This window comes from Zophobas morio, unplaced genomic scaffold, assembly GCF_036711695.1.
Source record: "Zophobas morio isolate AGI-343-1 ecotype UQ-CSIRO unplaced genomic scaffold, CSIRO_AGI_Zmor_V1 ptg000021l, whole genome shotgun sequence".
Taxonomy (NCBI): domain Eukaryota; kingdom Metazoa; phylum Arthropoda; class Insecta; order Coleoptera; family Tenebrionidae; genus Zophobas; species Zophobas morio.
In genome coordinates this window covers 24,244,330-24,265,836 of record NW_026972126.1, presented here as the reverse complement: position 1 = coordinate 24,265,836, position 21,507 = coordinate 24,244,330, and the positions used below count along the sequence as shown (strand labels likewise).

Genomic DNA, 21,507 nt, shown 5'->3' with positions numbered 1-21,507 from the left:
GATTGTTTCAGATTCTTAAAAAAAAGACATTAAAAGGGCTGGGAATTCTTTTACATTCTCACAAAAAAGCATTAAAATCGCTCTGAATTCTTTCACGTTCTTAAAAAAAAAGACAATAAAAGGGCTCGGAATTCTTTCACTTTCTTAAAAAAGGACACAAAGAGCCTCTGAAATCCTATCACATTCTTAAAAGAAACACAAACAGCCTCTGAAATTCTTTCACATTCTTAAAAAAGAAGACACTAAAAGGGATCGGGATTCTTTCATATTCTTAAAAAGACACTAAAAGACCTTAGGAATCTTTTACATTCTTAAAAAAAGACACAAAGGGCCTCGGAACTTCCCTCGGATTCTTGAGAAAAAAAGCACCTTCAGATTCTTTCAGATTCTTAAAAAAAGACATTAAAAGGGCTCGGAATTCTTTTACATTCTTAAAAAAAGTATTAAAATCGCTTTGAATTCTTTCACGTTCTTAAAAAAAAAGACAACAAAAGGGCTCGGAATTCTTTCACTTTCTTAAAAAAAGACACAAACGGCCTCTGAAATTCTATCATATTCTTAAAAGAAACACAAACAGCCTCTGAAATTCTTTCACATTCTTAAAAAAGAAGAGACACTAAAAGGGTTCGGGATTCTTTCATATTCTTAAAATAAAAGACACTAAAAGAGCTTAGGATTCTTACATATTCTTAAAAAGGCACTAAATGCGCTCTGGATTCTTTCACATTCTTAAAAAACAAGACATTAAAAGGGCTCGGAATTATTCAGATTCTTAAAAAACGACACAAAGGGCCTCCGAAATTCTTTTACATTGTTAAAACAGAGGGCGCTAAAGAGCTTGGGATTCTTTCATATTCTTAAAAAAAGACACTAAAAGAGCTTAATATTCTTTCACATTCTTAAAAGAAGACACAAAGGGCCTCTGAAATTCTTTCACATTCTTAAAACAGACAGCTCTAAAAGGGCTCTGGATTCTTTCACTTTCTTAAAAAAAGACACCAAAAGGGCTGGGAATGCTTTCACATTCTTACAAAAAGACACTAAAAGAGCTTAAGATTATTTCAGATTCTTAAAAAAACACTAAAAGCGTTCTGGATTCTTTCACATTCTTAAAACAGAAAACTCTAAAAGGACTCGGGATTCTTTCATATTCTAAAAAAAAAGACTTTAAAAGTATTCGGAATTCTTTCAAATTCTTAAGAAAAGACACAAAGGGCTTCTGAAATTCTTTCACACTCTTTAAACCAAATCACTAGGATCTTCCAGGATTATTTCACAATTTAAAAAAAAAACAAAGGGCCTCTGAAATTCTTTCACATTCTTAAAACAGAAAACTCTAAAAGGACTCGGAATTCTTTTATGTTCTTAAAAAAAAGACTCTAAAAGGATTCGGAATTCTTTCACATTCTTAAGACAAGACACAAAGGGCCTCTGAAATTCTTTCACACTCTTTAAACAAAATCACTAGGATCTTCCAGGATTCTTTCACATTCTTAAAACAGAAAGCTCTAAAAGGGCTTGGGATTGTTTCATATTCTAAAAAGAAAGTACTAAAAGGACTCTGGATTCTTCCGCGTTCTTAAAAAAAAAAAGACAATAAAAGGGCTCGGAATTCTTCCACTTTCTTAAATAAAGACACTAAGGGTCTCTGAAATTCTATCACATTCTAAAAAGAAGCACAAAGAGCCTCTGAAATTCTTTCACATTCTTAAAGAAGAAGATACCAAAAGGGCTCGGGATTCTTTCATATTCTTAAAATAAAAGACACTAAAAGAGCTTAGGATTCTTACATATTCTTAAAAAGGCACTAAATGCGCCCTGGATTCTTTCACATCCTTAAAAAACAAGACATTAAAAGGGCTCGGAATTATTCAGATTCTTAAAAAACGACACAAAGGGCCTCCGAAATTCTTTTACATTGTTAAAACAGAGGGCGCTAAAGAGCTTGGGATTCTTTCATATTCTTAAAAAAAGACACTAAAGGAGCTTAATATTCTTTCACATTCTTAAAAGAAGACACAAAGGGCCTCTGAAATTCTTTCACATTCTTAAAACAGAAAGGTCTAAAAGGGCTCTGGATTCTTTCACATTCTTAAAAAAAGACACTAAAAGAGCTTAAGATTATTTCAGATTCTTAAAAAAACACTAAAAGCGTTCTGGATTCTTTCACATTCTTAAAACAGAAAACTCTAAAAGGACTCGGGGTTTTTTCATATTCTAAAAAAAAGACTCTAAAAGTATTCGGAATTCTTTCACATTCTTAAGACAAGACACAAAGGGCTTCTGAAATTCTTTCACACTCTTTAAACAAAATCACTAGGATCTTCCAGGATTCTTTCACAATCTTAAAAAAAGACAAGGGGCTTCTGAAATTCTTTCACATTCTTAAAACTGAAAGCTCTAAAAGGACTCTGGATTCTTTCACATTTTTAAAAAAAGACACCAAAAGGACTGGGAATGCTTTCACATTCTTACAAAAAGACACTAAAAGAGCTTAAGATTATTTCAGATTCTTAAAAAAACACTAAAAGCGTTCTGGATTCTTTCACATTCTTGAAACAAAAGGCTCTAAAAGGGCTCGGACTTCTTTCATATTCTTAAGAAAAAGACTCTAAAAGTATTCGGAATTCTTTCACATTCTTAAGAAAAGACACAAAGGGCTTCTGAAATTCTTTCACACTCTTTAAACAAAATCACTAGGATCTTCCAGGATTCTTACACAATCTTAAAAAAAGACAAAGGGCCTCTAAAATACTTTCACATTCTTAAAACTGAAAGCTCTAAAAGGCCTCGGGATTGTTTCATATTCTAAAAAGAAAGTACTAAAAGGGCTCTGGATTCTTTCACATTCTTATAAAAGGGGACACTAAAAGGGCTCGCGATTCTTTCACATTGTTAAAAAAAAAGGCACTAAACGCGCTCTGGATTCTTTCACATTCTTAAAAAACAAGACATTAAAAGGGCCCGGAATTCTTCAGATTTTTAAAAAAGGGCCTTTGAAATTCTTTCACATTCTTAAAATAGAAAGCTCTAAAAAGGCTCGAGATTCTTTCATATTCTAAAAAAAAGTACCAAAAGGGCGGATTCTTTCACATTGGTAAAACAGACACCAAAAGGGCTGGAATGCTTTCACATACTTAAAAAAGACACTAAAAGAGCTTAAGATTCTTTCAGATCCTTAAAAAAAACATTAAAAGCGTTCTGGATTCTTTCACATTCTTAAAACAGAAGGCTCTAAAAGGGCTCGGAATTCTTTCATATTCTTAAAAAAAGACTCTAAAAGTATTTGGAATGTTTCTGAATTCTTTCACTTTCTTAAAAAAAGACACTAAAAGGGCTCGGAATTCTTTCACATTTTTAAAAGAAGACACAAAGGGCTTCTGAAATTCTTTCACATTCTTAAAACAGAAAGCTCTAAAAGGGCTCGGGATTCTTTCATATTCTAAAAAAAAAGTAGTAAAAGGGCTCTGGATTCATTCACATTCTTAAAAAAAGACACTAAAAGAGCTTAAGATTCTTTCGGTTTCTTAAAAAAAACAGTAAAAGCGTTCTGGATTCTTTTACATTCTTAAAACAGAAGGCTCTAAAAGGGCTCGGAATTCTTTCATATTCTTAAAAAAAGACTCTAAAAGTATTCGGAATTCTTTCACATTCTTAAGAAAAGACACAAAGGGCTTCTTAAATTCTTTCACATTCTTTAAACAAAATCACTAGGATCTTCCAGGATTCTTTCACAATGTTAAAAAAGACAATGGGTCTCTGAAATTCTTTCACATTCTTAAAACTGAAACCTGTAAAAGGGATCGGGATTGTTTCATATTCTAAAAAGAAAGTACTAAAAGGGCTCTGGATTCTTTCCCATTCTTATAAAAGACACCAAAATGGCTGGGAATTCCTTCACATTCTTAAAAAAGGACACAAAGGACTTCTGAAATTCTTTCATATTCTTAACAAAGGAGACACTAAAAGGGCTCGGGATTCTTTCACATTGTTAAAAAAAAGGCACTAAACGCGCTCTGGATTCTTTCACATTCTTAAAAAACAAGACATTAAAAGGGCCCGGAATTCTTCAGATTTTTAAAAAAGGGCCTCTGAAATTCTTTCACATTCTTAAAACAGAAAGCTCTAAAAGGGCTCGGGATTCTTTCACATTCGTAAAAAAGACACCTAAAGGGCTGAGAATGCTTTCACATTCTTAAAAAAGTAGACACTTAAAGGGCTCAGAATTCTTTCAGATTTTTAAAAAACAAGACAATAAAAGGGCTCAGAATTCTTAAGATTCTTAAAAAAGACACAAAAAGCCTCTGAAACACAAGGAGCATCTGAGATTTTTTCACATTCTTCATACAAAGTTACTAGGATCTCCCAACATTCTTTCACATTCTTAAAAAAAGACACAAAGGGCCCCTGAAATTCTTTCACATTCTTAAAAAAGAGGATGCTAAAAGTGATCGGGATTCTTGCATATTCTTGAAAGAAACACAAAGGGCCTCTGACATTGTTTCACATTCTTTAAACAAAATCACTAGGATCTTCCAGGATTCTTTCACATTCTTAAAAAAAAAGAAACAAAGGGCTTCTGAAATTCTTTCACATTCTTAAAACAGAAAGCTCTAAAAGGACTCCGGATTCTTTCATATTCTAAAAAAAAAACACTAAAAGGGCTGTGGATTCTTTCACATACTTAAAAAAGAGACACCAAAAGGACTCGGAATGGTTTCAGATTCTTAAAAAAGACACAAAGGGCCTCTGAATTTCTTTCACACTCTAAATAAGAAACATGAGAAGGGCTCGGGATTCTTTCACATTGTTAAAAAAAGGCACTAAACGCGCTCTGGATTCTTTCACATTCTTAAAAAACAGAACATTAAAAGGGCTCTTCAGATTTTTAAAGAGACACAAAAAGCCTCTGAAACACAAAGGGCATCTCAGATTTTTTTCACATTCTTTAAATAGTCACTCGGATCTTCTAACATTCTTTCACATTCTTAAAAAAAGACACAAAGGGCCTCTGAAATTCTTTCACATTCTTAAAAAAAGAGACACTAAAACGGCTTGAGGTTTTTTCATATTCTTAAAAAAAGACACTAAAAGTGCTTAGGATTCTTCCAGATTCTTATAAAAAGAAACATTAAGGGCCCATGAAATTCTTTCGCATTCTTGAGAAAAAAGGCACAGTGGGATCCCTAAGATTCTTTCAGAATCTTAAAAAAGGACTCTAAGCGCCCCCAAGATTCTTTCAGATTTTTGAGAAAAAAAGGCACTTGGAGACTGCCGAAATTCTTTTCAGTTCTTAAAAAAACACACAAAATTCTTAAAAAAAAAACATTAAGAAAGCCCGAGGTTTATCACATTCTTAGAAAAAGACACAAAGATTTTTTTTTCTCCAAAATCCCTTCCCATTCTTTAAAAAGGCACTAAAAGAGCTTAGGACGAAAGAAGCACAAAGGGCCTCTGAGATTTTTTCACATTCTTAAAAAAGCCATTAAAGAGGACCAATATTATTTCTCTTCAAAAAAAAACACCAAGGTTCTGGGATTCTTTCACACTCTTAAAGGGCTGGAGATTCTTTACATTGTTGAGAAATAAAGACAATTAAGGACCTCCCGATTCTCTTCAAATTCTTAAAAAAGACACTACGGTAGGCGAAATTATTTCGCATTCTTTATAAAAAAGACACTAAGTTCTTCCAACATTCTTTGGAATTCTTAATAAAAGACATAAGGGGAACCAGGATTCTTCACATTCTTGAAAAAAAAAAAACAATTGGAGACCTAGGAGATCCTTTCATGTTCTTAAAAAAAGCCGCAAGTGTCCCTAAGATCCTTTCATATTCTTAAAAGAAAGGAGACTAGGAGCACCAGAGATTCTTCGACGTTCCTAAAATAAAGACACAATGGACCCCAGAGATTCTTTCGCATTTTTAAGAAAGAAGACTCTGAGGGCTGCTTTAAATAGGACTGACTTCGCAAAATGTTAAGATGACGTCATCAAATTGTTGGTGGTGTGATCAGAAAGCTTTTGATTTTCTCATCTATTCGACATTTCTAAAATACGTCTAGAATTTGACAGCAGGGTATTTTATTTGACAGGCTATCGACAGTCGAAATAAAATCGTTTGGGACGAAAAACACTGCCCCCAAACTTTGACTTTAAATACGTTTTGTCAAATCCAGTCCTACCAAAATTGCGTGATTAAACCCTTAATAAGAAATACTAAAAAAAACAGGCTCGGTTGCAGCCTTCATAACGAAACATGTATCATAAAAAATACGAAAAACCAGTTATTGCTCGCCTTCCATTAAAATGAGAGAAGCAAATTTAAAACTCGCCACAACTAAATGACCTACTGCTGGCTTACCGGGAACGGATAAATGAACAAACCGAGCTCTAATTAATAAATAACACAGTCCATGCACCTGAAACGAACTTAATAGTTCAAATAGAAATTTATAAAAGTAAATACTACGGAAAGATAGCAGAGCGAGACGAAAAACGTCAAACTCGTTAACACGGAGCTTTTAAATCGCTTAATATTTTACAACACTGCCTTCTGAATCAATAAACAGTCGAATATTAAATGAATCGTCCGCTCTGCACCCGAGAAACTATAACTTTTGAGCTAGACGGGACCTAACGAAGAGTGACGATAAAAGCGTTGTCGTAGCTCTCTTGAATCATTCATTATTAAAAAAAAATATGATAACTCCGGCGAAGTTTGTTTAAAACAGTATTCGTCCGCCCACGCGCCACCCCATCAGTACAAAAGTTAAATGTAATTTTATAATAACAAGGCAACATGACCGTGTTTACAAATCAGCTCATGCATATGATTAATGGATGTTGCGTACAAAAACAAGCTATTAACTGACCACATTCCAGCCAACGCATGCAGGGTTCATTTGAACTTACAAAGGGCACGAATTCATCAAAAACGGCACTGTTTCCCGGCCACTGCGTGTCTCAAGAATCACGATTAATAGACACTAAACGAAATTACGAAATTGGTGCTATAAATACAAACAATGCGCATTTCGCGCTGGGGTCAAGTGGCGAATAAACAAACGAGATGGCAGATACAGGCCGTCCCACACTTTTTTTGTTGAATTTTTCGAACGAGATTAATTACCGTCCAGATTTGGAGTTCCCCTCTGCTTGATGTTTCCGCAGAGGTTAACCTCCTAATAACCCGAAGCCAGAAGCCTACATTACGTACCGAAGAATCTTCCTACTGAATCAAGTAATCTATTATTAAAGGGCCTGCGCCCCTCCAGCGAGTGTATGTTATTAGACGTGGGCTTTATTGCCAGTCCTCTGTCTATCTTACTTAGTTTAAATGTTGGGAAATTGGTTTAATGAACCTTTATATTGATCTCTTGTGGCACTCTCTATTAAGTTTTTCCAATATTGGGGAAGTTATTTATGTCGTGTTGGAAATGGCGCTGCAACAGCTGCATGAGGAGATAAAATTGGAAAATCAAGCGCTGTGGAATTTATTTCTAAATGTGTTAGCGCAATGTAGCTGCGATGTTTAGTTGTCAAGAAAGTGTGTCGGAAATGTCGAAGTCGAATATTCTGCAACTGACATTTATACACTCACAAATTTTATTTAAGTAAAAATGCTGTTTACCGTAGTTCTGCTATGCTATGCTCATGTGACAAAATTCAATCGAAACGAACAAGAACTGTTACAACTTGAGCATGGAACATTTTAGCTTGTCGTAACACGAACTTAAGCGATCATGGCGGACCATGGAATAATAATTACTCGAAATGTTAACATTATGCTCCGTAAACAATGCTAAAAGCAATTATAACTCGCCTGCGGCTCCGATTACAATGTTTGCGAGAAAAACATTTCTCTAACTAATGTACACGGAGCGAGCCGTAGGCGAGCTACAATCACAGACGAAAAGTACGGTTCTATGGTTCACTGGATAAGGTTGTTTGTACAGTGAAATTACAAGTAAGAGAAACTGGAACCCCTTACGAGATACGAAAATTAAAAAGATTTCGGACTGCAGACTGGCTTATTTAAAATTATCCTGACGGATTTTTATTGTAAAAAAATGTAAACGAGACAATGGGAGCTATTTCGTGTTTCGAAAATATAACTTGGTAAATTATTCGTATTGCGTGGGAAGACTTAAAAAAGCTCGCCTGCGGCTCGGACTGGGGTACTCATGGAAAAAATTTATGCCAGCAACGCCAACAAGCTATTATTGCTCGCCTACGGCTCGCGTTTCTTTCAATGACAAACAGCATTTTTTTTTACTAGCCAACCAATGTGGGACGAGCTGAAGCCGACAGCCAAAGAAGCGGAATTTAATTGTAAAATCCGTATTTTTCTACAAGAATTGCTTGCCATGTGAAATTTGTTCTTCAGTGATGGTGTTGCTCAGACAAAACTGTATGTATTAATTAAAAAAAAAAAACAGCAAAAAAAGATAGTTAGTACTATGAACACGAATTCATCAAGTTCCGTGATTGATTTACTCGACAATGTTTAAATTTTGGAAAAAACGGCTATATAATTAAATAAAATTTAGACATAATTAATATTATTTATAATGTTCAAATATGGTAAGTAACTCTTAATATATGACAATCAAACCGAAAACGGTTTTACTAAAATCACGATGGTATTAAAAACAAAGCAATTTGTTTAAATATTGTTAAGTTAATTCTGAAAATGTCTAATTTCCCGGCCAAAATATGAAATGTGATTTTTGCAATCTCATCGTGACGTGCGATGACGTCTCTGTCACGTGAGCTACCTGTCCAAAGGTGGCGTCTTTCGGTCCTTTGTGTTCAGTTATAATTTCTGTTTGGTAGCGACAAGATCGTCGCGTCCTTTTGGCGTAAAAGTAGAGCAATTTCGCGAATTTGTAATTTATTATTAACAAATATTAGGGAAAAGGTGTTGTGTTATTGCTGTGAACACGAAAGAAAATGGATATTTTTCCGAAAATGACCGAAAACAGGGTAAGTACGACATCAGTTTTAATTTATCAGGTTCCGTGATTCGTTTACTCAACAATATTATTAATGTTTAAAGACGATACGTATTAATATATGATAATTAAATCGAACACCGTTTTCTTAAAAACACAAAGTTACTAAAAACAAAGCAATTTGATTAAATATTATTAAATTTACCCCGAAAATGTGCACTTTTCCGGCGCAAATATGACAAATAATTTTTGCAATCTCATCGTGACGTAGGATGATGTCACTGTCACGTGAGCTACCTGTTCAAAGGTCGCATTTTTCGGCTGCTTGTGTTCAGTTTAGATTTCGGTGTGATGGCAGTGACATTGGAGCTCCGGTTTGGCTTATTTTCGCGGATTTCTAATTTATTATTAATAAATATTAGTGAAAATGTGTTACGTAAAGACAATGGATATTTTTCCGAAATGGATTGAAAACGGGGTAAGTACGACTTCAGTTTTAATTTATCAAGTTCCGTGATTCGTTTACTCAACAATGTTTAAATTTTGGAAAAAATTTCGAAACGGTTGAAGTTGATCGGTCAAAGCTATACGTTTTCACGATAGACATAATTAATATTATTTATAATGTTCAAATATGATAAGTAACTATTAATCAAACCGAAAACGGTTTTACTAAAATCACGATGGCATTAAAAACAAAGCAATTTCTTTAAATATTGTTAAGTTAATTCTGAAAATGTCTAATTTCCCGGCCAAAATATGAAAAATGATTTTTGCAATCTCATCGTGACGTGCGATGACGTCTCTGTCACGTGAGCTACCTGTCCAAAGGTCGCGTCTTTCGGTCCTTTGTGTTAAGTTATAATTTCTGTTTGATGGTGACAAGATCGTCGCGTCCTTTTGGTGTAAAAGTAGAGCAAATTCGCGAATTTCTAATTTATTTTTAACAAACATTAGTGAAAATGTGTTGTGTTATTGCCGTGAACACGAAAGAAAATGGATATTTTTCCGAAAACGACCGAAAACAGGGCAAGTACGACTTCAGTTTTAATTTATCGGATTCAGTGATTCGTTTATTCGACAATGTTTAAATTTTGGAAAAATTTTCGAAACGATTGAAGTTGGTGGGTCAAAGCTATACATTTTCGCGATATAATCAAATAAAATTTAAACATAATTAAGCTAATTCATAATGTTTAAATATGATAACTATCAATATATGATAATTAAACCGAAAACCATTTTCCGAAGAACACGAGGTTAGCAAAAACAAATTAGTTTGTTTAAACATTGTTAAATTAACCCCGAAAATGTACAATTTCTGAGCTAAAATATGAAAAATAATTTTTGCAATCTCATCGTGACGTACGATGACGTCACTGTCACGTGGGCTACCTGTTAAAAGGTCCATTTTTCCATCCTGTGTGTTTAGTTTTGATTGAGGTATGGTAGCAACGACACTGGATCTCCGTTTTGGGTCAAAAGTAGCACGAGTTCGCGAATTTCTAATTTATTGTTAATAAATATTAGCAAAAATGTTTTGTGTTAAGTGCTGTGAACACGAAGGAAAGTGGATATTTTTCCGAAACGACCGAAAATCATGGTAAGTACGATTTGAGTTTTAATTTATTGGGTTCCGTGATTTGTTTACTCGACAATGTTTAACCTTTTTGAAATTGGTTGATCAAAGCTATACATTTTCGCGATATAAATAAATAAATTTTAAACATAATTAATATCATTTATAATGTTTAAATAAGATAATCATCCATATATGATAATTAAACCGGACCTCGTTTTCTTGCAAACCCGAAATAATTAAAAACAAATCAATTTGTTTAAACAATGTTAAATTATCCCCGAAAATGTGCATTTTTCCCGCCGAAATATGAAAAATAATTTTTGCAATCTCATCGTGACGTACGATGACGTCACTGTCACGTGAGCTACCTGTCCGAAGGTCACGTTACTCGGTCCTTTGTGTTCACTATTAATTTCTGTTTGATGGCGGCAAGATCGTCGCTTCATTTTGGCGTAAAAGTAGAGCGTTTTAGCGAATTTCTAGTTTATTATTAATACATATTACGGAAAATATGTTGTGTTACTGCTGTGAACACGAACGAAAATGGATATTTTTCCGAAAAAGACCGAAAACAGGGTAAGTACGACTTCAGTTTAAATTTATCGGATTCCGTGATTCGTTTATTCGACAATGTCTAAATTTTGCAAAAATTTTCGAAACGACTGAAGTTGGTGGGTCAAAGCTATACATTTTCGCGATATAATTAAATAAAATTGAAACATAATTAATACAATTCATAATGTTTAATATGATAACTATCGATATATGATAATTAAACCGAAAACCATTTCCCGAAGAACACGAGGTTAGCAAAAACAAATTAGTTTGTTTAAACATTGTTAAATTAAACCCGAAAATGTACAATTTCTGAGCTGAAATATGAAAAATAATTTTTGCAATCTCATCGTGACGTACGATGACGTCACTGTCACGTGAGCTACCTGTTAAAAGGTCCATTTTTCCGTTCTCTGTGTTTAGTTTTGATTCCGGTCTGGTAGCAACAACACTGGAGCTCCGTTTCGGGTTAAAAGTAGCACGTGTTCGCGAATTTCTAATTTATTGTTAATACATATTAGCCAATATGTTTTGTGTTAAGTGCTGTGAACACGAAGGAAAGTGAATATTTTTCCGAAAAGGCCGAAAATCATGGTAAGTACGATTTGAGTTTTAATTTATTGGGTTCCGTGATTTGTTTACTCGACAATGTATAACTTTTTTGAAATTGGTTGATCAAAGCTATACATTTTCACATACATTTAAACATAATTAATTTCATTTATAATGTTTAAATATGATAATCATTCATATATGATAATTAAACCGGACCCCGATTTCTTGTAAACCCGAAATTACCAAAAACAAATCAATTTGTTTAAACAATGTCAAACTATCCCCGAAAATATGCATTTTTCCGGCCAAATTATGAAAAATAATTTTTGCAATCTCATCGTGACGTACGAGGACGTCACTGTCACGTGAGCTACCTGTCCGAAGGTCACGATTCTCGGTCCTTTGTGTTCAGTATTAATTTCTGTTTGATGGCGGCAAGATAGTCGCTTCATTTTGGCGTAAAAGTGGAGCGTTTTAGCGAATTTCTAGTTTATTATTAATACATATTACTGAAAATATGTTGTGTTAGTGCTGTGAACACGAACGAAAATGGATATTTTTCCGAAAAGGACCGAAAACAGGGTAAGTACGACTACAGTTTTAATTTATCGGATTCCGTGATTCGTTTATTCGACAATGTTTAAATTTTGGAAAAATTTTCGAAACGATTGAAGTTAGAAGGTCAAAGCTATACATTTTCGCGATATAATCAAATAAAATTTAAACATAATTAAGGTAATTCATAATGTTCAAATATGATAACCTGATAAAAGGTCATTTTTTCGCTCCTCTCTTCAGTTTTGATTCCGGTTTGGTGGCAGCAACATCGAAGCTCCGTTTTGGTGAAAAGTAGCACGTGTTCGCGAATTTCTAATTTTTTGTTAATAAATATTAGCGAAAATGTTGTGTTAAGTGCTGTGAACACGAAGGAAAGTGGATATTTTTCCAAAAATGCCCGATTTTTTTTGAAATTTTTTGTTAATAACATGCATTCAGCACTGATAAAGTACGGCTTTAGAATATACAAAGTACTGCATTCATAATTCACAAAATACGGTGTCCTTCACGCATGCTATCAAACCCTAGTCCTCTCTTTTAATGGCAAGACGCACTCCAGACCTCCTCGTATTGTTTGGTTCTTGCTGGGCAACAGCAACGAGCGAGCAGAGTCATCGCTCTTTGTTGGCAAACGTGGAGAAATTTGTATATTGTAACTTTTGTAATTGAAGCATTTTGTACTGTATATTTTATATGTTACTAATATAACTTGGGTCTTGCCAATTTAGCTCCTGTGGTGCAAATGCTTTGTTTTCACGGTGCACTTGCTTGGGTATTAACTTTGCAACAGTGCATTCTTTGGTCCCGAGACTGAATTCTCCATGTCGTCAGACGCTCTTGCCTGGGGGGGTTGTGTTGGCCCTTAGACGCTGGGTCATCATCCTAAAAGGATGAGGTTCATCATCCAAATGGATGAGGTCAGTCGGCCCTGTCTTTATGCGGTTGCATTCTCCCTTGGGCGTGTGAGCGCTGCGACCAATAGATTTCGTCCCGAGTTCCATCGGTGTGCTTGCTTGGGCATTCTTTTTGCAACAGTGCATTCTTTGGTTCAGAGTCTGAATTCTCCATGTCGTCAGACGCTTTGGCCTGGGGGGGGTCCGTTGGCCCTTAGACGCTGGGTCGCATCATCCGATAAGGATGAGGTCAGTCGGCCTTGGATTTATGCGGCCGCGTTCTCTCTTGGGCGTGTGAGCGCTGCGACCAATAGATTTCGTTCCGAGTTCCATCGGTGTGCTTGCTGGGGTTTTCATTTTGCAACATTCTCAATTTTTGGTGCAATTTCTTCCGGTTGGGTACTAACCTTGCATTTGTATTGTATCTGAATTGTATCTGTTGTAACTAGATTGTAGGTACCTGTATTGTATTTCTATTGTATTGTACTGTATAACGTTCTATCCCTCATTAACCAATCCTAGCCCTCTCCTTTCCTAGCGAGATCTGCTCCAGACCTTCCCGTGGTTCTTGCTGAGCATCAACTATCGAGGACAGATAATACAAATTCAAAATCAGCAAAGTTTCACAAAAATCTTGAAAATCGCTCGTTGGTGGCCAACGTGGAGCAAAAGAGACTTTTGTAACTCAACTAACTTTGTTAACTTTGTATTCTTAAGGAAACAAAAATATATTACATTTAATTTATTATTTATAAGGACAAATAATTAATTATTTGTCACGCCGATGCTCATTTTTAGATTAAATGCTCACAAAACTCGTAGATGTTCAATTTGTGTCCGGGGAGATACAATGTTTGCAAGTAGGTCCTCTGTGTTTAGTTTTGATTTCGGTTTGGTGGCAGCAAAATCAGAGCTCCGTTTTGGCTTAAAAGTAGGGCTCTCTTCACGAATTTCTAATTTATTATTAATAAATATTAGTGAAAATGTGTTGTGTTGGTGCTGTGAACACGAAAGAAAATGAATATTTTTCCGAAAAGGACCGAAAACAGGGTAAGTAGGAATTCAGTTTTAATTTATCAGGTTCCCTGATTCGTTTACTCGAGAAAGTTTAAATTTTGGGGAAATTTTCAAAACGATTAAAGTTGGTCGATCAAAGTTATAAATTTTCACGATATAATTAAAAAATATTTAAACATAATTAATATTAAGTAATCTTTCACACTAAATAAAAGACACGAATGTCTCAGAGTCTTTCGTATTCTTGAAAAAAAGACCCTTGGAAACTCCAGAATCTTACACATTCTTAAAAAAAGACACAGAAAGAGTCCGAGTTTCTTTCACATTCTTTATAAAAAGACACCAAGGGGGGCCAAAATTCTTCCAAATTCTTAAAAAAAAACACAAGGAGGGCGCAAGATTTTTTCACATTCTTAACAAAAAAGACAATATAAGGGCCTATGAAATCCTTTCACATCCTTGAAAAAAAAACACTTGGGAACCTACGAGATTCTTTCACATTCTAAAATAAGAGACACCAAGGGCCTCTGAAATTATTTCCTATTCTTGAGGAAAAAGACCCTTGGGTTCTTTCACATTCTTAAAAAAAGGCACAAAAGAAACACGAGATTCTTTCACAATCTTAATAAAACACAAAGGAGCCCCGAGATTCTTTCCCATTGTTAAAAAAGCTACCAAGGGCCTCTGCGATTCTTACGAATTCTTGAATCGGTGAAGTTGGTGGCTCAAAGCTATACATTTTCGCGATATAATTAAATAAAATTTAAACATAATTAATATAATTCATAATGTTTAAATATGATAACTATTAACATATGATAATTAAACCGAAAACCATTTTCCTAAGAACACGAGGTTAGCAAAAACAAAGTAGTTTGTTTAAACATTGTTAAATTAACCCCGAAAATATACAATTTCTGAGCGAAAATATGAAAAATAATTTTTGCAATCTCATCGTGACGTGCGTCCTCTGTGTTTAGTTTTGATTTCGGTTTGGTGGCAGCAACATCAGAACTCCGTTTTGGCATAAAAGTAGGGCTCTTTTCACGAATTTCTAATTTATTATTAATAAATATTAGTGAAAATGTGTTGTGTTGGTGCTGTGAACACGAAAGAAAATGGATATTTTTCCGAAAAGGACCGAAAACAGGGTAAGTAGGACTTCAGTTTTAATTTATCAGGTTTCGTGATTCGTTTACTCGAAAAAGTTTAAATTTTGGGGAAATTTTCAAAACGATTGAAGTTGGTCGATCAAAGTTATAAATTTTCACGATTTAATTAAATAATATTTAAACATAATTAATATTAAGTAATCTTTCACACTAAATAAAAGACACGAATGTCTCAGAGTCTTTCATATTCTTGAAAAAAAGAGTCCAAGTTTCTTTCACATTCTTTATAAAAAGACACCAAGGGGGGCCAGAATTCTTCCAAATTCTTTAAAAAAAACACAAGGAGGGCGCAAGATTTTTCACATTCTTAACAAAAAAGACAATATAAGGGCCTATGAAATCCTTTCACATCCTTGAAAAAAAAACACTTGGGAACCTACGAGATTCTTTCACATTCTAAAATAAGAGACACCAAGGGCCTCTGAAATTATTTCCTATTCTTGATTAAAAAGACCCTTGGGTTCTTTCACATTCTTAAAAAAAGGCACAAAAGGAACACGAGATTCTTTCACGTTCTTAAAAAAACACAAAGGAGCCCCGAGATTCTTTCCCATTGTTAAAAAAGCTACCAAGGGCCTCTGCGATTCTTACGAATTCTTGAATCGGTGAAGTTGGTGGCTCAAAGCTATACATTTTCGCGATATAATTAAATAAAATTTAAACATAATTAATATAATTCATAATGTTTAAATATGATAACTATTAACATATGATAATTAAACCGAAAACCATTTTCCTAAGAACACGAGGTTAGCAAAAACAAAGTAGTTTGTTTAAACATTGTTAAATTAACCCCGAAAATATACAATTTCTGAGCGAAAATATGAAAAATAATTTTTGCAATCTCATCGTGACGTACGTCCTCTGTGTTTAGTTTTGATTTCGGTTTGGTGGCAGCAACATCAGAACTCCGTTTTGGCATAAAAGTAGGGCTCTTTTCACGAATTTCTAATTTATTATTAATAAATATTAGTGAAAATGTGTTGTGTTGGTGCTGTGAACACGAAAGAAAATGGATATTTTTCCGAAAAGGACCGAAAACAGGGTAAGTAGGACTTCAGTTTTAATTTATCAGGTTTCGTGATTCGTTTACTCGAAAAAGTTTAAATTTTGGGGAAATTTTCAAAACGATTAAAGTTGGTCGATCAAAGTTATAAATTTTCACGATATAATTAAATAATATTTAAACATAATTAATATTAAGTAATCTTTCACACTAAATAAAAGACACGAATGTCTCAGAGTCTTTCGTATTCTTGAAAAAAAGACCCTTGGAAACTCCAGAATCTTACACACTCTTAAAAAAAGACACAAAAAGAGTCCGAGTTTCGTTCACATTCTTTATAAAAAGACACCAAGGGGGGCCAGAATTCTTCCAAATTCTTAAAAAAAACACAAAGGAGCCCCGAGATTCTTTCCCATTGTTAAAAAAGCTACCAAGGGCCTCTGCGATTCTTACGAATTCTTGAATCGGTGAAGTTGGTGGCTCAAAGCTATACGTTTTCGCGATATAATTAAATAAAATTTAAACATAATTAATATAATTCATAATGTTTAAATATGATAACTATTAACATATGATAATTAAACCGAAAACCATTTTCCTAAGAACACGAGGTTAGCAAAAACAAAGTAGTTTGTTTAAACATTGTTAAATTAACCCCGAAAATATACAATTTCTGAGCGAAAATATGAAAAATAATTTTTGCAATCTCATCGTGACGTACGTCCTCTGTATTTAGTTTTGATTTCGGTTTGGGCTCTTTTCACGAATTTCTAATTTATTATTAATAAATATTAGTGAAAATGTGTTGTGTTGGTGCTGTGAACACGAAAGAAAATGAATATTTTTCCGAAACGGACCGAAAACAGGGTAAGTAGGAATTCAGTTTTAATTTATCAGGTTCCCTGATTCGTTTACTCGAGAAAGTTTAAATTTTGGGGAAATTTTCAAAACGATTAAAGTTGGTCGATCAAAGTTATAAATTTTCACGATATAATTAAATAATATTTAAACATAATTAATATTAAGTAATCTTTCACACTAAATAAAAGACACGAATGTCTCAGAGTCTTTCGTATTCTTGAAAAAAAGACCCTTGGTAACTCCAGAATCTTACACATTCTTAAAAAAAGACACAAAAAGAGTCCGAGTTTCTTTCACATTCTTTATAAAAAGACACCAAGAAGGGCCAGAATTCTTCCAAATTCTTAAAAAAAAACACAAGGAGGGCGCAAGATTTGTTCACATTTTTAACAAAAAATTCAATATAAGGACCTATGAAATTCTTTCACATTCTTAAAAAAACACAAAGGAGTCCCGATATTTTTTCCCATTCTTAAAAAAGTTACCAAGGGCCTCTGCAATTCTTACGAACTCTTGAAAAAAGACACTCAGAGACCGCCAAGATCCTTTCACATTCTTAAAAAAGCACAAGAGGGCCGAGACACTGCAAACACCTTAAGAAATATCAAAAGTTAAAAATATTTCGCACTGCTAATTAGCTTATTAAAAATTATCCATAACAGGTTTTTCAATTCTAAAACAATGTAAATGAACAAGGGAGGGCATTTGATGTTTTGAAAACACCAGTTGGTAACATATTAGGTAAAAAGTGTGAATAAAAACTCGCCTGCGGCTCGACTACGACACTCTTGGTAAAAAATTTTATACCAACAACGCCAAAAAGCAATTATTATCGCTCGCCTGCGGCTCGCACTGCAGCGTTTCTTTCGTTGACAAAAAGCAATTTTTTCACTAGCACAAACAAGTGGGACGAGCCGTAACCGACATTTTTTCTCCGACGAAGTTAAAATGAATGAAGTGCAAAAACATCAACAAAAAATGAATGGAAATTAACAGCGATTTCATGCCACGGTTTGAGACGTTCATTTTTTCGAATCGAAAAAAGTTCCTTCTAAATCCAAATTGTGTTCAAAGCAAATGTAGAAATCCTGAAACGTTACTGAGACCAAAAAATCTCCATCTCCATTATCAAAGGAATACCCTAAAAATTCCACCAGAAAAAAATTCGCACAAATTCTTGTCAACACAGAAACCTTGACCTAACGACTTGTTGAAGCCAAACACATTGGAATATTTAATTTTCATTAATAGCAAGCGGTCATGATAAAATCGAATAGAGAGATATAGTGGAGTGAGACCGGGCCGGTCGTGGTCCGCGACTATTCCAGCCATCCGCTTGTGATCCAACGCGTGCCACAAAAAGCATAACCGCCGTCAGCTCCGTCCCCGTCAAACCCTAATATTAAATTAACATTTCCATAATTCATCAATCCACGTTCTTCATACATTTCCAGCGCTCCATCCATTATTTATCGTATTACTCCGCTTATCGATTCCCACACTGGAAAATCCATCCAACTTGTTGATTTTAAAAGCCGCCTCATTCAACCCATGTCCCATCACTTGCAATCGATCCCTCCGACCACCACAAAAAACTCCGATTCGTTTCGACCAGCCAAAAAAACGCTAAAAAGCTTACTTTTCGGACAGTAGCACCTCGCAGCACTAGCCACTCGCAAAAACCATAATCACACTCACCGACTCGCTCGCGTATTTTCCGAGTGAAAATCTCCGTGGAAACTGTTCCGGTAGTCTACATGGAAAAGCTCGTAACGAGCGTACGACGTTCGCAAACAAACTAAACTTGTCGGAGCTTTCAGGGGGCAGATCGCAGGCGTCTCTTTCCCGCCGAAGGGGGCGCAGAGTCGCTCTCCGTCCCACAGGAACTCATGCGCTTAAGCTCCCGCCAAGTATATTCATTGACGAAAACACCCACCTTGTTCTCTTTCACGGCGTATTTAAATAAAGTTAATTTTTTATGGAGCGTGCTTTGTAATGTTTTTGATATAGAATATAATGGGGAGTTTTCGAAGTTCCGGGGGGGTCCCGGAGGATTAGGTGGGCGTTTTTCGAAATGGAGAGGTCGGAATGGAGGGACCTGTTGACGGGTTTATTTACCTATGGGTGGTTTGCGGAGCGAGAGTTATGGGTATGGGATCACTGTTGTGGGAGAAGGTGATTTTTATTCATTAAAGGGGGGATTGTGTCTCGGGGACTCCCGCGGGGAAAATGAAAGGAATTATTTTAAACTGAGGGAGTTGAGGTTAACTGGTTTAATTTTCGCGGAGGTTTAGTCGACGTTGGGAAGTGCGGATCTTTTATTTGAGGATTTTTTGCGGGCGGGTTATTTGCACAGGCGGAAGTTTCAGCTGCACGAAACTATGCAAAGACGCTTTATTTACATCACGGTGTTTTCAAAATAGAGACGAATTCAAAAAATTGGTCAAAGTTATTAAAAATTATAAAAATTGTTTGCAATTCTTCTAGATTTGCGATTTTTCAATTATTTTTGTTTCTACAATTTATCGATTCTATAGTTTATCATTTCTTCAAATTTTCAATGTTCCGATTTTATAAATTTTTGTTTTTGCAATTTAAATTTTTTCAGTTCTTCATTTCCTCGATTTTTCCTTGAATTTAACTCTTCGAGTTTTCATTTTTAAATGTTCAGTTATTCGATTATCCAACTTTAAATTTTGAAATTTTTTCATTTGCGATTTCACGAGTTATTTTTCTTTGCTTCTATGGGAAATTATTCACTTTTTCGTGTCTTCAGTTTATCGATTTGCGGTTTTTCAGTTTTTAATTTTTTTTTCTTATTTTAATTTTTCAATTTTTCGTTTTTTTAAATCATTTCTTCAAATTTTTCATTTCTTTTTTTTATTTCGTTTTAGCAAGTTTTCGACGTTCTGATTCCATAGTGTTTTGTTTTTTCAATTTCTATTTTTCTTCAATTTTTTGAATTGTAATTTTCCAATTTTTCATTTTTCGTTCCGTCAATTTGTAACTCTTCGAATTTTTGTTTGTAAGTTTTTCAGCTTTTCGTTTTTTCAACTTTTGGATGTTTCCGTTCTTAAATTTTGCATTTTTTCGAGTTTTCCAATTTTTTATTTTTCAATTTTTCATTTCTTCAATTTTCCAATTCTTTTCTTCCAATTCTTATGTTTTATTTTTTCAATTATTCGATATTTTAATGTTCTTATTTTATAATTTTTCGTTTTTTCAATTTTAGATTTTTCAGTTTCCCGAATTTTCAATTTTTGATTTGCAATTTTTCTAGTCTTCATTTTAAATGTGTAACAAGAATTACAATTTTAAAAATTTTTAGCTTTTTCATTTGTACGGTTTCAGAATTTTTCCATTTTTCAATTACTAAATTTTAAAGCTTTTTAATTTTTTCGATTTTTAATTTTTCATTTTCTCGGTATTTAATTTTTCAATTTGTCGACTTTCACTGTTCAGTTTTTCGATTTTACAGTTTTGAGGATTCCATAATTTTTCGATTTCACACTTTGAGTTTTCCAATTTTTTTCGATTTTTACCAATTTTTTTGTTTTCCAATTTTTCAATTTTTCGATTTTACAGTTTATCGTTTTCTCAAATTTTCGATTTTTCAATTTTTTCAATTTTTAGATTTTTCCACTTTTCAAATCAAAAAAAGAAAATTGCAAAACGTAAAATTGAGAAACAATAAAATGAAAAAACTGCGACAAATGGAAAAATTGCAAAATTGTAAAATTGAGAATTAAAAAAATAAAAACATGAAAAATATGTTACAATTTTTCGTTTTATCAGTACTTTGATTTACGATTTTTCGATTTTCCATTTTTTCAATTTTGCAATTTTTGGTTTTTCCAGTTTTTCGATTTTTCAATTTTTTCCAATTTTTTAGTTTTTTGATTTTTCAATTTTTCAACTTTTCAAACCAAAAAAATGGGAAAATTGCAAAATTGTAAAATTGAGAAAAATAAAATGAAAAAACGAAGAAGAATAAAATGAAAACTTTAAAAATTGAAAAATTGCAAAACTAAAATTGAGAAACAAAAAATGAAAACACGAAAAAGTATGAAATGAAAAATTTGAAAAATCTAAAAATCCGAAATTAAGAACTTGTAAAATTGAAGAACGAAAAATTGAAAAATCCAAAAATTAAAAAAGTTTCTAGATTTTTAGTTCTCCAATGTTTCAATCTTTCGTTTCTTCAGTATTTTGAATTGTAATTTTGCGATTTTCCACTTCTTCAATTTTGCAGTTTTTCGTTTTTTTTCAGTTTTTCGATTTTTCAATTTTTCACAATTTTTTAAATTTTTAGATTTTTCCATTTTTCAAATAAAAAAAAAACGGAAAATTGCAA

At 33.8% G+C, this 21,507-nt stretch overlaps 1 protein-coding gene across 9 annotated transcripts in view; it reads right to left on the bottom strand.

The window, feature by feature from the left end:
• Positions 1 to 21,507, bottom strand: part of LOC135131627 (uncharacterized) — a 326,128-nt gene that overhangs the window by 256,486 nt on the left and 48,135 nt on the right. The window contains exon 1 of one of the 9 annotated variants that reach the window (XM_064059447.1): positions 18,793 to 18,936. The exons of 6 other annotated variants lie outside the window; for them this stretch is intronic. The gene's annotated coding sequence lies outside the window, so the exon portion shown is untranslated. Of the gene's footprint in view, positions 1 to 6,872; positions 7,122 to 18,792; positions 18,937 to 21,507 lie in introns of those variants that run through there. 2 more of the 9 variants (XM_064059448.1, XM_064059446.1) reach the window with 2 other exon arrangements.